Raw genomic sequence first — 15,692 nt, forward strand, 5'->3', positions numbered from 1 at the left:
AGAAGAGAAAAAATGTTAAGGGAGTGAAGAAAAAAAATAGAAGGAACGGAAGAAGGAAGTTGAGGGAGAGGATGGGACGGGAATGGAAGCGGAGGGAGAGAAGAAGGAGAGGAGAGGAAGGGAAGAGTGAGGAGGAAGAGATGAGAGAGGGAGGGAAGAGAAGAGGAAAGGAAGAGAATGGGGATTAAGAGGAGAGCGGTAGGGAGGAAGTGGAGAGGAAGAGGAGGGAGGAGAAAAGGAATAGAACTGAGATGAGGAGGGAAAGGAGAGGAAGAGGAGGGAGAAGAGAACAGATAGGAGAAGAATGGAAGGGAGAGCAAAGGAAGAGTAGAGGGGAGGGGAAGAGAATAGACTTAAAGGAGAACGAGGAAAGGAGAGGGGAGGAAGGGAAAGGAAATGAGAAAGAGTGAGAAGAGAGAGGAAAGGAAGATAATAGAGAAAGGGAGAAGAGAGAAAGGTAAGGAAGAGAATAGAGAAAGGGAGGGGAGAGAAAGAAAAGGAAAAAAATGGAAAGAAAGAGAGAGAGGTGAGGAAGGAAAAGAATGGAGAGTAAAGGAAGAAAATGGAGAGAAAGGAAAAGTACAGTATGTTAAGGGAGCAAAGAAAGTGTGAGAAGGGACATAAGAGGGAAGAAGAAAGAGGAGAGAGAAGAAGAGAAAGTAAGGGAAAAGACAGGAAGAAGAGTGAGAGGAAGGGGAGGAAGAGTGAGAGAAGAGGAGGGAGGGGAAGAGAAAGGAAGGGAAAAGACAGGAAGAAGACTTTGAGGAAGGGGAGGAAGAATGATAGAAGAGAATGAAGAGGAAGAGGAGGAAGAACGAGAGAAGAGGAAGAGGAGGGAGTGGAGAGGAGGGCGAACTCTAACAAGGCTTCACTATCTTAACACTCTCGCTGTTTAAGTCTCTTTTGTCAGTAGTCAAGGAGGGCCGGGCTAGGGTTAGAGAGAGAGAGAGAGAGAGAGAGAGAGAGGATGAAGAGAAGGATTATGAATGAATGGGCAACGAGAGAAAGAGAATGAAAAGAAGGAAAATGAATTGGTAACGAGAGAGAGAGAGAGAGAGAGAGAGAGAGAGAGAGAGAGGATGGAGAGAAGGATTATGAATGAATGGGCAACGAGAGAGAGGAAAGAGAATGAAAAGAAGGAAAATGAATTGGTAAGGAGAGAGAGAGAGAGAGAGAGTAAAAAGGGAGTGAGTGGAGCAGAGGAGTACCTATGGATTAGATGAAGAGATAATTAGACTGGGGACGAGAGAGAGAGAGTGGGAGAATAATGGCTTAGAGACAGTGGATAATAGCAAGTGGGGAAGGAGAAAGACGGAGATAGGGAGAGCAAGAGTGGAGAGAAAGAAGAGAGAGAAGAGAAAGGACCAAAGAAGCGGAAGAGGGACGGGGGGAGGGGGAAGGAGGCAGGGAGAGATGGAGAAAGTGGAGAGAAACGATGAAGTAAATTGAGGCTGTAACTGTCAGAGGCGAACCTATCAACATCGTCATCATCGTGTAATATAGGGACCATCCTGTATATTCCTCAGGTATTCAGGGGGCGTAGCTGGTCAGTAAAAAGTGAAAAAAATATATATATATATATTAGCAGAGACGGCATTGCTCAGCACAGAGGTATTATCAGCTGGCGTTAGACGAAACACATTGAGGTGGTTTGGCCATGTGAAGAGGATGGAGAGCGAGAGACTGACGAAGAGAGTGTGAGTGGGGTGGAGGGGGGGAGAGGGAGGGGTAGGCCAAGGATGAGATGGAGGGATGGAGTGGAGAGGCTTATGAGAGAGGGGTGTGTGACCTGGGGGCAGTGCAGTGAAATGGCGGGGGACACGGCGACATGGAGGCGATTTGTTTGTGGCCACCTCTTATGGGATTAAAGCGTTTGTCAGTAGATAGACATTTCCCTTTCAGTATAATCATTTTTACCCCCGCCAACGAAGTTGGAGGAGGGTATGTATTCACCTATGTTTGTATGTTTGGTTGTTTGTCTTCACGATAGCTCCAGAAGTTCTCGATGAATTTCAATGAAATTTGGGGGAAGGCTGGGCCATGGACCAAGAAAGAATTGATTAAATTTGGAGGAGGATGCGGATCCTATGTATTCCGCACAATATCTCCAAATATCTCAATGAATTTCAATAAAATTTTGTTGAAGAGTGGGCCATGGGCCAAGGAACAATTAATTAAATTTGGGGACGAATTCGGATCGTATTTATTCCACGCAGTATCGGATCCGGATCCATTTTAATGGCGTTGACATTGATGGAGGTATGCGCTCTCTTAGTGCTTTCTTGCTATTCTATTCTGTCATGGAAATGGCATTGCTCTGATGAAAGGAAGCCCCCCCCCCTCTCTCTCTCCCTCTCTCTCGAATCTGTGGTTTGTGCGGTGAAATGATTTGAAACAGGAAATAGTGTTATACCCGAAAGAAATGGGTTAGAGGTGTGTTGATTGGTATAGTGTGTGTGTATTCGTAAAGATATTCACCGGTAAACAAAAAACTACCTATTAAGTTGGATGCGATTGCGGTGTTGTGGAAGTTCTGTCAGAGCTTGTAGGCCTCGATGGAACCATGTGTGTTTTCCAGGTGTGTAGCTCTGTGTAGGTGTATGCTATGGTTACCTGAGTGGCTGGCATCTTGTTCTGGGTTGAGGGGGGGATGGGGAGGTGTTCATTTGAGGGTTGAGGAGGGTGGGAGGTGTTCATTTGAGGGTTGAGGAGGTTGGGAGGTGTTCATTTGAGGGTTGAGGAGGTTAGGTGTTCTTTTCAAGGTTGCTTTACCCACACACATTCAGTCGTAATTCATTGGCTGCTTTCAACACCTGCACGGAATAGAATGTTCACATCTCGGAAGTATGAGTTTCCCATAACCTATACGTGAGGAGAAAATTTTACGCGACGTTTGGCTTGCGATTACATAACTAGAGTGACGCTGATTCTCTCCGATATTAGGCTTATTGGAAACCTCTGGTGGTGGAGGGAGTAGTGTTAGTATAGGAGCAGTAGTAGTAGTAGAAGTAGTAATAGTAATAAGAATAGTATTTAGTAGTAGTAGTAATTAGTAATAGTAGTAATAGTTGTTTCTGATATTGTAGTCCCAAGTTCATGTGAAACGTGAACCCGGTGGACTGCAGGCTGGAGTTGCGTTTCTCTGACAGCTCACCATCCTCTTCTCGGGGGATAGGGAGTGAGTTGAGGGATGTTTGTTTCACCAGATAGCTCCACCACCCAGTTATATCAGTGCCACCACATGAAGGCAGCCCTCAATAGCACCAGTGGATAGATTAAAAGACAGAATTCCCTTATATAATTCTCCCATCATCCTGAATACAAGAGTTCCTTCCTAATCTAAATAATCATACAGCAGTCAGAATACAAAATACACCTCGTAGGGATGGAATTACAGGAGGGTACGGCAGGAAAAAAATAAAACAGAAACAGACACGCGATTCAAGTAGCGCTCTGACAGGCGAAGTTAATAATGCTCATTCACCCAGCAAGACGTCTGCAATTTAGGTCACTTTTGCTGTCACACACACACACACACACACACACACACACACACACACACACACACACACACACACACACACACACACACACACACACACACACACACACACACACACACACACACACACACACACACACACACACACACACACACACACACACACTGGTAGGCATAAGGGCAAGTAGATAGATAAATAGATAGATATAGATGGATGAATGAGAGGTTGGATGGATAGGTAGATAGATAGATAGATAGATAGATGGACGGAGAGAGAGAGACAGATGAAACGCAAATAGGTGACAGACAGGAAAATGTTATGAGACAGGCAAGTAGACAGGGAGGAGAGATAAGAAGGAGATAGACAGACAGGGGACAGATTGACAGATAGATAGACGGTCAAGACAGGGAAGGGATTATGAGGCAGATAGATAGATAAGCAGACAGGGAAAGGAGTATGGGGCAGATAGATAGATCAACAGACAGGAGGGAGTATGAAGGAGATGATAGCAGACTAGGGAAGGGAGTATGAGGTAGATAGATAAACAGGCAAGGAAGGGGGTGTGAAACAGATAGCCTAGATAGACATTGAAACAGAGAGGAGAGTATGAAAGATAGAAAAACAAGCAGACAGGGAAGGGGGTATGAGACAGAGACAGACTGACAGGGTAGGGAATTAGGAGATAGTTGAAGCAGGAGACAGGCAGACAGACAGAGGGACAAGCAGACAGGCAGGGTATAAGGTTATAAGACAGACAGCAAGCAGACTGACAGGCAGGTATACAAGCAGACAGTGTAGAGAATTAGGAGACATAAATAAACAAGCAGGCAGGTTAAGCAGGCAGGAGGCAGGTAGAGAGGCAGATTGACAGACAAGCAGTGAAAGAGACACAGGAAAACAGAGGCAGGCAGGCAGACAGGAGTAATATAGGCTGGCATGTAGTTACACAGGGAAGCAGACAGGCAGGCAGACAGCGGAAAATACAGACTGGCAGGTATTCACACAGACAGGCAGAGAATCAAAGAAGCAGGTTAAGCAGACAGGTAGGAGGGTGGGGCGACAGAGTGAGACAGACAGAGGGAAACAGTAAGGCCGACAGACAGACAGGCAGGCAGACAGGGAGATTACAGACTGACAGGTATGCAGAGGAGCAGAGAGAGAGGCAAGCAGACAGGGAACAAGGGTATGGTGCACGCAAGAGGCAGGCCAGGGAGCAGAGAAAGACGGTGGAAATTACGCTGGGTGAATTATTATACCACATGCTGGAATTGTGTGGGGTTGTGAGGAGGGTCGCTCTCTCTCTCTCTGTCTCTGTCTCTCTCTCTCTCTCTCTCTCTCTCTCTCTCTCTCTCGTGACCAACTCTTTATTTCATTCCTGGTGCCTACAGACGATTTTATTCAGCTTAGATTGTCGAACTAATAGGGTTTCCAGACGATTAATTAAGCATATGAGAGGCCGAACAAGGGGGATTCCAGACGACTTAATTCACCTTAGATGCTTCCTGAACATTGGGTTTCCAGACGATTTTATTCGGCTTTGGAGACTTCGAACAAGGGGTTACCAGACGATTTTCAGCTTCGGAGTGACTTTTCGAACTAGGAGGGTTTCCGGACAAATTCACTTTAAAGGAGGCTTCGAACTAAGTGCTTTCCAGACGCTTTTATTCAGCTTAGGCAGCATAGGAGATACTTCGAACTAAGGCGCATTGTATACATTATTCTCGTAGTTTTGTCTTTTTAGTTGGGGGTGAGGGAGGGAGAGGAAGACCGAGAATGAGATGGAGGGATGGGGTGGAGAGGTATATGAGAGAGGGGGTGTATGGGCTGGGGATAGGGCAGCGAAATGGCGGGGAAGAGGGCGACATGGAGGCGATTTGTTTGTGGCCACCCCTTACGGGATTAAGGCGTCTGGTTACAGATAGATAAATAGATAGATACTCGTCCGGAAGTAGAATGAAATACATCCTCGGGTGGAACGGGTTGGCTCCTTCAGTACGATGACGCGTTTATAATTTAGTCTTGCTCTCATGAATTTACCTTTTTTTCGTGTGTGTGTGTGTGAGGCTGTCTCAGTGAAGGGATTAGAGAGAGAGAGAGAGGGAGAATGTGTGTGCGCTCCCGTGTGTGTGTGTGTGTGTGTGTGTGTGTGTGAGAGAGAGAGAGAGAGAGAGAGAGAGAGAGAGAGTACGGTAAGTGTTTTTGTGTAATACGGCAAGAAAATGCCAGGGTAAACATTATGTAATCCAGGTACGGTGTGAAAAGTGGAGCTAATTGTACCCCAAGACGAGGAGAGAGAGAGAGAGAGAGAGAGAGAGAGAGAGAGAGAGAGTCCTGTGGCTGAAAGGGTTAACGCTCAGTAAAGTAACGCCTTTATTTTTCATTATTGCCACCACTAGACACTATTTTAATTTATTTGCTTTTTGATTAGTAGAGGCTTCGACAGGAAAGGTAACAAGCAGCCGTCATTAGTCCAGCACGGGAAGGCTGTCCTGAGGTAAATGAAATTGTATGTAGGTAGCAAGAATAAAAAAAGCGTCGTACTGAAAGGGTTATCTAATGATGATGATGATCGTCGTACTGAAAGGGTCAAGATGATGATGATGATGATGATGTTGTGGCAGGAGTTCAGGGTAGAAGGATTAAATAGTCATTAAACTCTTTGCTATTAGGGGGGATCTCTTATGTTAAACTAAATCGATTGGTAGCAGCAAGAATATCTACTGCTAAAGACTGCCCACTTTACCAAGGGGAGTGCAGTATGGTCCACACACAGCTAAAGGACACAGATATACGTGTGTGTAAATTATCATGATGTATAATGAAAACGCTATGCCTATTTTTTATTTATTTATTTATTTTTATCGAGGCGAAGATGCGCTTGACAGGTTGGGATGATTGGCTGACTGCAACGTTACCTCATAATCTCCTTACTCATTAGCATATCAGTTGACAACGCATATATCTGAGGGGGAAATTTGGGTTAGTTAATCAAGTTATTCGGACGTGTTGTATTCAGCCAATCCAACCTGTCAAGCACATCTTCACCACGATAAGAAAAAAAAAAATGAGTATAGAAGATTGGGTTCCCTAGATTTACCTGTTTGTATTGGTTGACCTTTGACCCAACATGACCCTCTAAAATACCAAAAAAAAAAAAAAAAAATGTCTAGGGGTATTTGTCAAAGTAACTGTTGTGTCAGGTTAAAAGTGAATTGGTGAAGAAATAAAGGAGTGACACTAAAATGAACAGTGTTTCAAAGAAGAAGGACGAAGTAAAGGAACCGAGGAAGTAAAGCAGGTTTGGAAACTATGGTATAGAGATATAATAATGACGTCACTAGACTGGCAGAGGTTAAGTAATTAGGGTCAGTAATACGTGACTCATGATACGAAATTAGGTCGACAGACATGGAAGGACAGGCAGGTTGGCAGGCTGTGGATGAGAGAGAGGGAGAGAGAGATTCTGTTTGATGGCTTTGGCAGAGAGCGTTTTGTGTGTGTGTGTGTGTGTGTGTGTGTGTGTGTGTGTGTGTGTGTGTGAGACAGCTGCCGCTTCTGCGTGTGAGTGAGTGTTTGTGTGCAGTGTGTTTTTTGTGTGCTCGCGTGTATGTTTGTGCTTGGGTGTTTATGCCGTGACATGAGCGGCCAAGATTAAAAGATGGGGAGATGAGAAACGGACTAGGAGAATATAGAGAAGGAGGAGCGGAGAAGTTGAGCAAATCCTCCTCCTCCTCCTCCTCCTCCTCCTCCTCATCATCATCATCATCATCATCATCATCATCATCATCATCATCATCTTCATCCATCACCATCCTTCCCCTCCTCCTCCTCATTATCATCAGTATTTTTTCCTGCTTATGGATGGCGTGAAGTAGGATTAGGAAACAAGTAAAAAGAAAGTACGGATATGGGAAATGCCATGTCCAGTGAAATGGGCCAGACACTCATTCACACATCTTTCAAGCTCCCGGAATCCTACCCCACCTCACAGGCCTCATCATCTGCACATATTTATCTTTATTTTTGTTTATTTTTTGTAATAGAATAAATGATTGGAGAATGAACGAATGATAGAAAGGGAGGGAAAGAGAGAAGGGAGGGAGGATGGAGAAGATGGGAGGAGGAAGAACGGAGGGTAGGGAAGAGTGGAAGGATGGAAGAGGAGGAAGGAAATGGATGGTGTTAAACAGGGAGGGAAAGATTGAAGTAAGGAAGAGAGGATGAAGGAGAAGGGAGAAGGAAGAACGGAGGGAAGAGAGAAGGGGGCGGATATGGAAGGAAGGGAGAGGAGGGTAGGAGGGAGGAAATGGATAATATTAGGAAGGGATGGAAAGAGAGACGGAAGGGAGGGTGGAATAGAGGGGAGAAGGAAGAACAGAGGGAAGAGAGGAGGGGGAGGATATGGAAGAAGGAAGGGAGAGGAGGGTAGGAGAGAGGAAATAGATTGTGTTAAAAAGGGAGGGAAAGAGAGAAGGACGGAAGGGAGGATGAAAGAGAGGGAAGAAGGAAGAACGGAGGGAAGAGAGGAGGGGGAGAATATGGAAGAAGGAAGAAAGAGAGAGGAGGATAGGAGGGAGGAAATGGATGATGGTGGAGGGGGATGGGGGAGTGAGTGGGTGAGTAAGGACGCATCACTCACTGTCTCCGCTACAAAGGACTCAATATTCTTCTCCTGGGCCTCATCCATTCTCTCTCTCTCTCTTGTTTCGTCTCTTCCCATTATCCTTTTCCTCATACCATCTCTCCCTCTTATTCTTCCTATTCGTTTCCTGCGTCCATATCTCTCCTATCTCTCTCCTTTCTGCCTCAGTTCTCTCTCTCATCTCCACCTACATTATACCAGCTATTCCCCATTTTCCTGTCTTTTCATAACATTTCTTTCTTGCTTTTATTCATATATCTTCAGGTTTGTTTTTTTTCCTTTATTTATTCCTTCCTTCATCCTTTCCTGTCCCATTTATCTCTCTTCTGTCTTCTCATTCCCTCCTCAAATTCTTCCCCTTTTTCGCTAATACAGAGAGGTTGTTAAGAGGTTTTCAGAATAAATCGCTTAAGAGGAGGAGCAACGGGGCGACCAAGAAGTCAGGCTGGGTGATGGGCTGACTGGCTGACTTAAGTGCAGGTCAGGTTAGAAACTCGAGAAAAGTTGCTGATCCGACAAAGGAGAGGGAGAGAGAGAGAGAGAGAGTCTTCTTGTGATTGTGTGTGTGTGCGTGTATTTGTGTGTGTGTGTGTGTGTGTGTGTGTGTGTGTGTGTGTGTGTGTGTGTGTGTGTGTGTGTGTGTGTGTGTGTGTGAGAGAGAGAGAGAGAGAGAATGTGTGTGTGTGTGTGTGTGTGTGTGTGTGTGTGTGTGTGTGTGTGTGTGTGTGCGAGAGAGAGTGTGTGTGTGTGTGAGTTACATAGATTTACACAGGTACACAGACCTTACGGTTCCTACTAGACGGTCCGGCCTTAATACTAATACAGTGCTGTAATTACAGGAGCAGGAGAAAAGGTCAGTACAGCAGAGAGAGAGAGAGAGACGAAAAGCAATACAATGAGCATCAAGTTGAACGTCGGTTAAGGAAGCTCCCTAATACCTTTTCCTTAACGATTTATTTTCCATACTTCACCGTATTGCTCGCTTGTATGTTGTTAATTATCTTCTAACCAGCACGGAAGGCAAAAATAACACAAGGGATTATCAGTGAGCTGTATGCAAAAATAAATCGGTAAGGGAAAGGTGTTAGGGAGCGTCCTTAACCGAGTAGAATTAAGGAACCAAATAGAGTCTTTATCCCTTCACAACGATGACGTGTATTAATTTATGATTCATTCTGCATCAGGACGAGTTTATGTAATTTCGGAATCCCTCCTCTCTCTCTCTCTCTCTCTCTCTCTCTCTCTCTCTCTATGTGAACGAGCTGGGTCAGTGTGGATGGATAATGTACTGTGACCCCATCTGACACCAGGGACACACACACACACACACACACACACACACACACACACACACACACACACACACACACACACACACACACACACACACACACACACACACACACACACTAAAACTTCCTTCCAACCCTCTGCCAACGCCTTTCACCAACCACATTCACCACACCCCCATTGTCCACCAGGTCCTCTCTACCACATCCCCGCCACAGCCACCACACGGAATTAGGGCCCAAGGGAGGCAGATTAGGGTGAGGAGAGAAAGACAGGATTTGCCGTAGCCTTGTCGTATGTGTTAATTATTTCACCACCTTGTCTCCTTCCTTACTCTGTCTCACTCGACCCTTACCTGTCGTTATTCTCTCTCTCTCTCTCTCTCTCTCTCTCTCTCTCTCACACACACACACACACACACACACACACACACACACACACACACACAGTACGTCTTTCCAGCCAGTTTCATTTTTCTTTTTCCCATATATATTTTTTTTCCCTTTAGGCTTTCATTTCCTCCTTGGTCTTCCCCTTCTCATATTTTCTCTATTATTTATTTTGACGTTTTTGGCTTCCTCCCGTTTTCTCCTCCCTTCACCACGAGGATGTGTTTTGCGTATTAATCCTACTATTGACAGATGATTTGATTCACCTCCTGATTTGATTCACCTCAGTAGGACATATATTTAGTCACCATTATACCTAACCTCTCAGCTTTAAAATGTTCATCCTTGAGCATAAAATCGTCCTGAGAATGCAATAATAATAATAATAATAATAATGAATAATAATAATAACAGTAACAATAATAATAATAGTGAACTAATGATAATAATAATATGATAATGATTATGATGTGATCGTAGTGAAGGGGTAAAGAAGGCGTCATTGGGCTGGCAGGGTGAATTGTTTTGTCAAATTTTCATTGTAATTATTTTCTGTAAGAGTATCCCCTGGTAAGTTTCTTCCACCTTTCCATTATTAGTTGCGTTTCCTTCACATCTCCCCTTTTTTAAATTCACGTTTTTTTTTTCTCCCTTGATATATTCTCTTTGTACATTTTTTTTCTCTACCATTCTCCTTTTTCTTCCTTTGTTTTAGATCGAACGTCTTCACATTTGTTTTTTTTTTATCGTACGTTTTTCTTTCTGCTCCATTTGATTTTTCTTGACTGCTGTTTTTATTGGAATTCTCTCCCTTGAAGTTTAATTTCCTTCCTAGTGTTTGATGCTTTTTTTTAATGCCTTTTTCCTGCATTTCTTTTTTTTCTTTCTTTGTTTATGGTTCATTTTCTTCGTATTGTTATCCCTCTTTTTAGCCTTTTCATTGTATTTGTTTTTCTTTGTTTCTCTTTTTATTTTTGTATTTCTGGGTCATGGGGATAAATCACAGAGTTGGTTGGTTTTTATTGCTCACGTGATTCCTCTCGGGGGGAAACAAAACTGTCCATATTAAAATGTCTGAACTGAGCGATCTGGCTTTGTGTCCTCAGGTTTTTAATATATGGTACAATGAAGAACTAAATGATGGAGGGAGGAGTAGATTTTTTTCCTTTATTTGGCTTTCATCCTCTTTTTTGAACTACTGTAATTGCATTTGATATCGTTTTTTTTTTATTGTTGATTTATTTTTCTGCTTTTCCTTTGGTTATCCTTTCATTGCATTTCTCTGTATTATGTTCTGTTTTACTCTCTCTTTAGATTCTTTATTATTAAACCCCGCATGCGAAGTGGGGCGGGTGATTCGTTTTACTCGGTGTGTGTGTGTGTGTGTGTGTGTGTAGACAAATTAACTCAGTTTTGTTGGATGCTAGTGGTGGAAAGATTAAGTTTCAGGTGGTTAGCCTATTGAGAACAGTAAGTCAGAAGTCAGCGTCAGAGGGCTGAGTTAAAGTTTGGCATTGCGTAGTCAGCTTATGCAGTTTCCTTTTCTTCTTCTTCTTCTTCTTCTTCTTTTTTTTTTTTTTTTTTTTTTTAAATCCCACTTAGAGCGAACATGGGACGGGTTGACGGTAAGGCAAGACCGAAGCGCATTGATTTTTATTACGATCGGTCAGTGTTCGTTCCGTGCGTACCTATGTGAACAAAATAACTAGTTTGATCCGTGTGTGTCTATGTGAACAAAATAACTAGTTTGATCCGCGTGTGTCTATGTGAACAAAATAACTCGTTTGATCCGCGTGTGTCTATGTGAACAAAATAACTAGTTTGATCCGTGTGTGTCTGTGTGAACAAAATAACTCGTTTGATCCGTGTGTGTCTATGTGAACAAAATAACTAGTTTGATCCGTGTGTGTCTGTGTGAACAAAATAACTCGTTTGATCCGTGTGTGTCTGTGTGAACAAAATAACTAACTTGATCCGCGTCCTGAGAATGCAGTAATAATAATAATAATAGTAATAATAATAATGAATAATAATAATAACAGTAACAATAATAATAATAGTGAGCTAATGATAATAATATGATAATGATGATGATGTGATCGTAGTGAAGGGGTAAAGAAGGCGTCATTGGGCTGGCAGGGTTAATTGTTTTGTCAAATTTTCATTGTAATTATTTTCTGTAAGAGTATCCCCTGGTAAGTTTCTTCCACCTTTCCATTATTAGTTGCCTTTCCTTCACATCTCCCCCTTTTTAAATCCACTTTTTTTTCTCCCTTGATATATTCTCTTTGTACATTTTTTTTCTCTACCATTCTCCTTTTTCTTCCTTTGTTTTGGTTCGGACGTCTTCACATTTGTTTTTTTTTATCGTACGTTTTTCTTTCTGTTCCATTTGATTTTTCTTGACTGCTGTTTTTATTGGAATTTTCTCCCTTGAAGTTTAATTTCCTTCCTAGTGTTTGATGCTTTTTTTTAATGCCTTTTTCCTGCATTTGTTTTTTTTCTTTCTTTGTTTATGGTTCATTTTCTTCTCACTGTTATCCCCCTGTTTAGCCATTTCATTGCATTTGTTTTTCTTTGTTTCTCTTTTTATTTTTGTGTTTCTGGGTCATGGGGATAAATTACAGAGGTGGTTGGTTTTTATTGCTCACGTGATTCCTCTCAGGGGGAAACAAAACTGTCCATATTAAAATGTCCGAACTGAGCGATCTGGCTTTGTGTCCTCAGGTTTTTTAATATATGGTACAATGAACAACTAAGTGATGGAGGGAGGAGTAGATTTTTTTTCCTTTATTTGGCTTTCATCCTCTTTTTTGAACTACTGTAATTGCATTTGATATCGTTTTTTATTTTTATTGTTGATTTATTTTTCTGCTTTTCCTTTGGTTATCCTTTCATTGCATTTCTCTGTATTATGTTCTGTTTTCCTCTCTCTTTAGAATCTTTGCTATTAAACCCCGCATGCGAAGTGGGGCGGGTGATTCGTTTTACTCGGTGTGTGTGTGTGTGTGTGTAGACAAATTAACTCAGTTTTTATTGGATGCCAGTGGTGGAAAGATTAAGTTTCAAGTGGCTAGCCTATTGAGAACAGTAAGTCAGAAGTCAGCGTCAGAGGGCTGAGTTAAAGTTTGGCATTGCGTAGTCAGCTTATGCAGTTTCGTTTTCTATTCTTTCTTTTCTTTTCTTTTTTTTTAATCCCACTTAGAGCGAACATGGGACGGGTTGACGGTAAGGCAAGACCGAAGCGCATTGATTTTTATTACGATCGGTCAGTGTTCGTTCCGTGTGTACCTATGTGAACAAAATAACTCGTTTGATCCGTGTGTGTCTATGTGAACAAAATAACTAGTTTGATCCGTGTGTGTCTATGTGAACAAAATAACTAGTTTAATTCGCGCGTGTGTGTGTGTGTGTGTGAACAAAACTTAAATAACTTTATTCTCAGTTGGAGAGTGTTGAGGGGCAGATAGTTGAGTAGGCCATTTTTTTTTTTTTTTTTTTTTAGAACAAAGGAAAGTAAACTGAATTGGTCATTATTTGATTAGACGAAATTTAGTGGAAGGATTTGGGGGTGAAGCACGAACGAGAGAATTTTATTAAGAACAGTTAGTTTGAGGTCAAGGTCACAAGGCATTGGAGATCAGGGTCACAAGGCATTGGAGGTCAAGGTCACAAGGCATTGGAGGTCAAGGTCACAAGGCATTGGAGATCAGGATCACAAGGCATTGGAGGTCAAGGTCACAAGGCATTGGAGGTCAGGGTCACAAGGCATTGGAGGTCAGGGTCACAAGGCATTGGAGGTCAAGGTCACAAGGCATTGGAGGTCAAGGTCACAAGGCATTGGAGGTCAGGGTCACAAGGCAGAGCTGAAGTTTGACCCGTGTTTCTCTGTAAACTAAATGTAACTAAAACATTTTACATCTAATTGGAAACAAACATTATGGGAGGCATGAGGGTCAGGAAATAGGTTGACCTGTTGTTATTGAGGACAGTAGATCAGCCAAGGACGAAGAGATAAGATTTGGTCCCGTATTCTCGTGGGTTGAGGAAGCTCCCTAACACCTCCTCCTAAGCGATTTATTTTGTGATGTCCTCTTCTGTGTTACTTAAATCATTTAATATCACCACACTCTTTTAGTAACGTACACAAAGATACTACCCAGCCATATCCAGTAATAAATCACTAAGGAAGAGGTGTTAGGGAGCCTCCTTAATCGGTGAGAAAGAGCCTTACAGTAGAGAATAATATTTCAAAGGTGACCGTCGAAGGGCTCGTGAACTTGAATTGTTTTCATCCACTTTGACTTTAAATTGGTGTAGGGCTTGAGGGTTCCACCAGAATAATGTAATTTGATTTTGCGAACAGTTGGCCGAAGGTGAAGGTCACAAGGCAGTGTAAAATAGTTGTCCCTTAGACCATTTCGCTGGTGGGGGTGTTGGAGTCCCTTAGTGCTCTTAGTGTCTCATCTTGAGTGTGTATATTTTTTGTCCACGTGGGGATGAATGTTCCTCACCTTTTTTATTTTTTTTTTCACCATTGTGTGTGTGTGTGTGTGTGTGTGTGTGTGTGTGTGTGTGTGTGTGAGTGATAACCTTAGAGTCTGCACCTCTGTTTTAACTTGACAGTCAGCGGCATAGGTAGTTGACATTGGCCGTTTTTATATTAGTGTTTTTTTTTTTTTTTTTTTTTTTTTTTTTTCCGACTGGGCATTTACTTATATCTCTTAATCCTACTATTTGCAACACCTTTACATGTCACCCACTTCGGCACTAATACCCACCGTCCCAGTTGAATACATGCTAGGACTGTCTCATTCAGGACTGGTGTGTTGTTCTTAGCAAGGATGTTTTTATGGCGTCATGGTTAGTCGTATGGAAGATGAGTGAAGTCAGTTTTAAGAATAATCAAACAAGCTATTCTCTGCTGCAGCCTGGCATCGAATTCACGTCTGTCCGCACAACTGTTAACTTCCTCATTGACTCATGCTCAGACTACAGGGAAAATTACCACCAAATTGACAGTTAAGATTAGACTGCCTAGGAAAAAATGGATTAGTTCCCTTTTGGCTCCCGATTGCCTAGCATTTTGCCTGATAAAAACTGCCTCTTTGTATTACCGAGCCTATTGCCATCATAATTGACACAGCAGCAACGTGTGATGTATTGGGGAATTTGGGCCTATACCTGTGCATCATATAAGTGTAAAATTAATCTTATGCCCTTGACTCTGAACACTGACATGCCTAGTGGTGATGATGGTAATTGTGGTAGTGAGGTGATGCTTACAGCAATGCAGTTTTTATTCCGTTTATGAAAACTCTATATCTGCTTCAGTGTTGATGTGATATTACGAATTTGTTATATTTGTAATATTATTTGTACTGTTAATTTATTATCTATTAACAGTTGTCATTTATTTTTCCAGGTATGTCGGGTCTTTTGCTGAACAGCAGAAATAGTAAGTGCACACTAAATGGAACTCTACTGATATGTGTAGTCAGCATCAAGAGTAGTGTCACAGCTCCTGCCCCCTCTCTCCACCACCACAACTCTCTCTCTCTCTCTCTCTCTCTCTCTCTCTCTCTCTCTCTCTCTTTCTCTCTCAAAATCAGTGTGGTGGACCTGCTGCAAACGATGCTTTGACATTGATCTGAGGCCAAATGAAGTCATCAGTGTCAGCGAATTCACCGCATTGATTTTGAAAGTGCTGAGGGAGAAAAGCAGGAGAGGCGACAGAACTTTTGATGCTGACTGTAGTTATCTCAAAAGTAATGATAATTTTTCATTAAAGTTGTGGCGAGAAAATTTTGGCAGGAAAAGTTTAATATGGTCAGAGGTCGTGGTCAGGTTCACCGAGGTTGTATTCTA

Source organism: Coenobita brevimanus, chromosome 42 (assembly GCF_032717465.1).
Source record: "Coenobita brevimanus isolate Jiangsu-jjx chromosome 42, ASM3271746v2, whole genome shotgun sequence".
In the NCBI taxonomy this organism is placed as follows: Eukaryota; Metazoa; Arthropoda; class Malacostraca; order Decapoda; family Coenobitidae; genus Coenobita; species Coenobita brevimanus.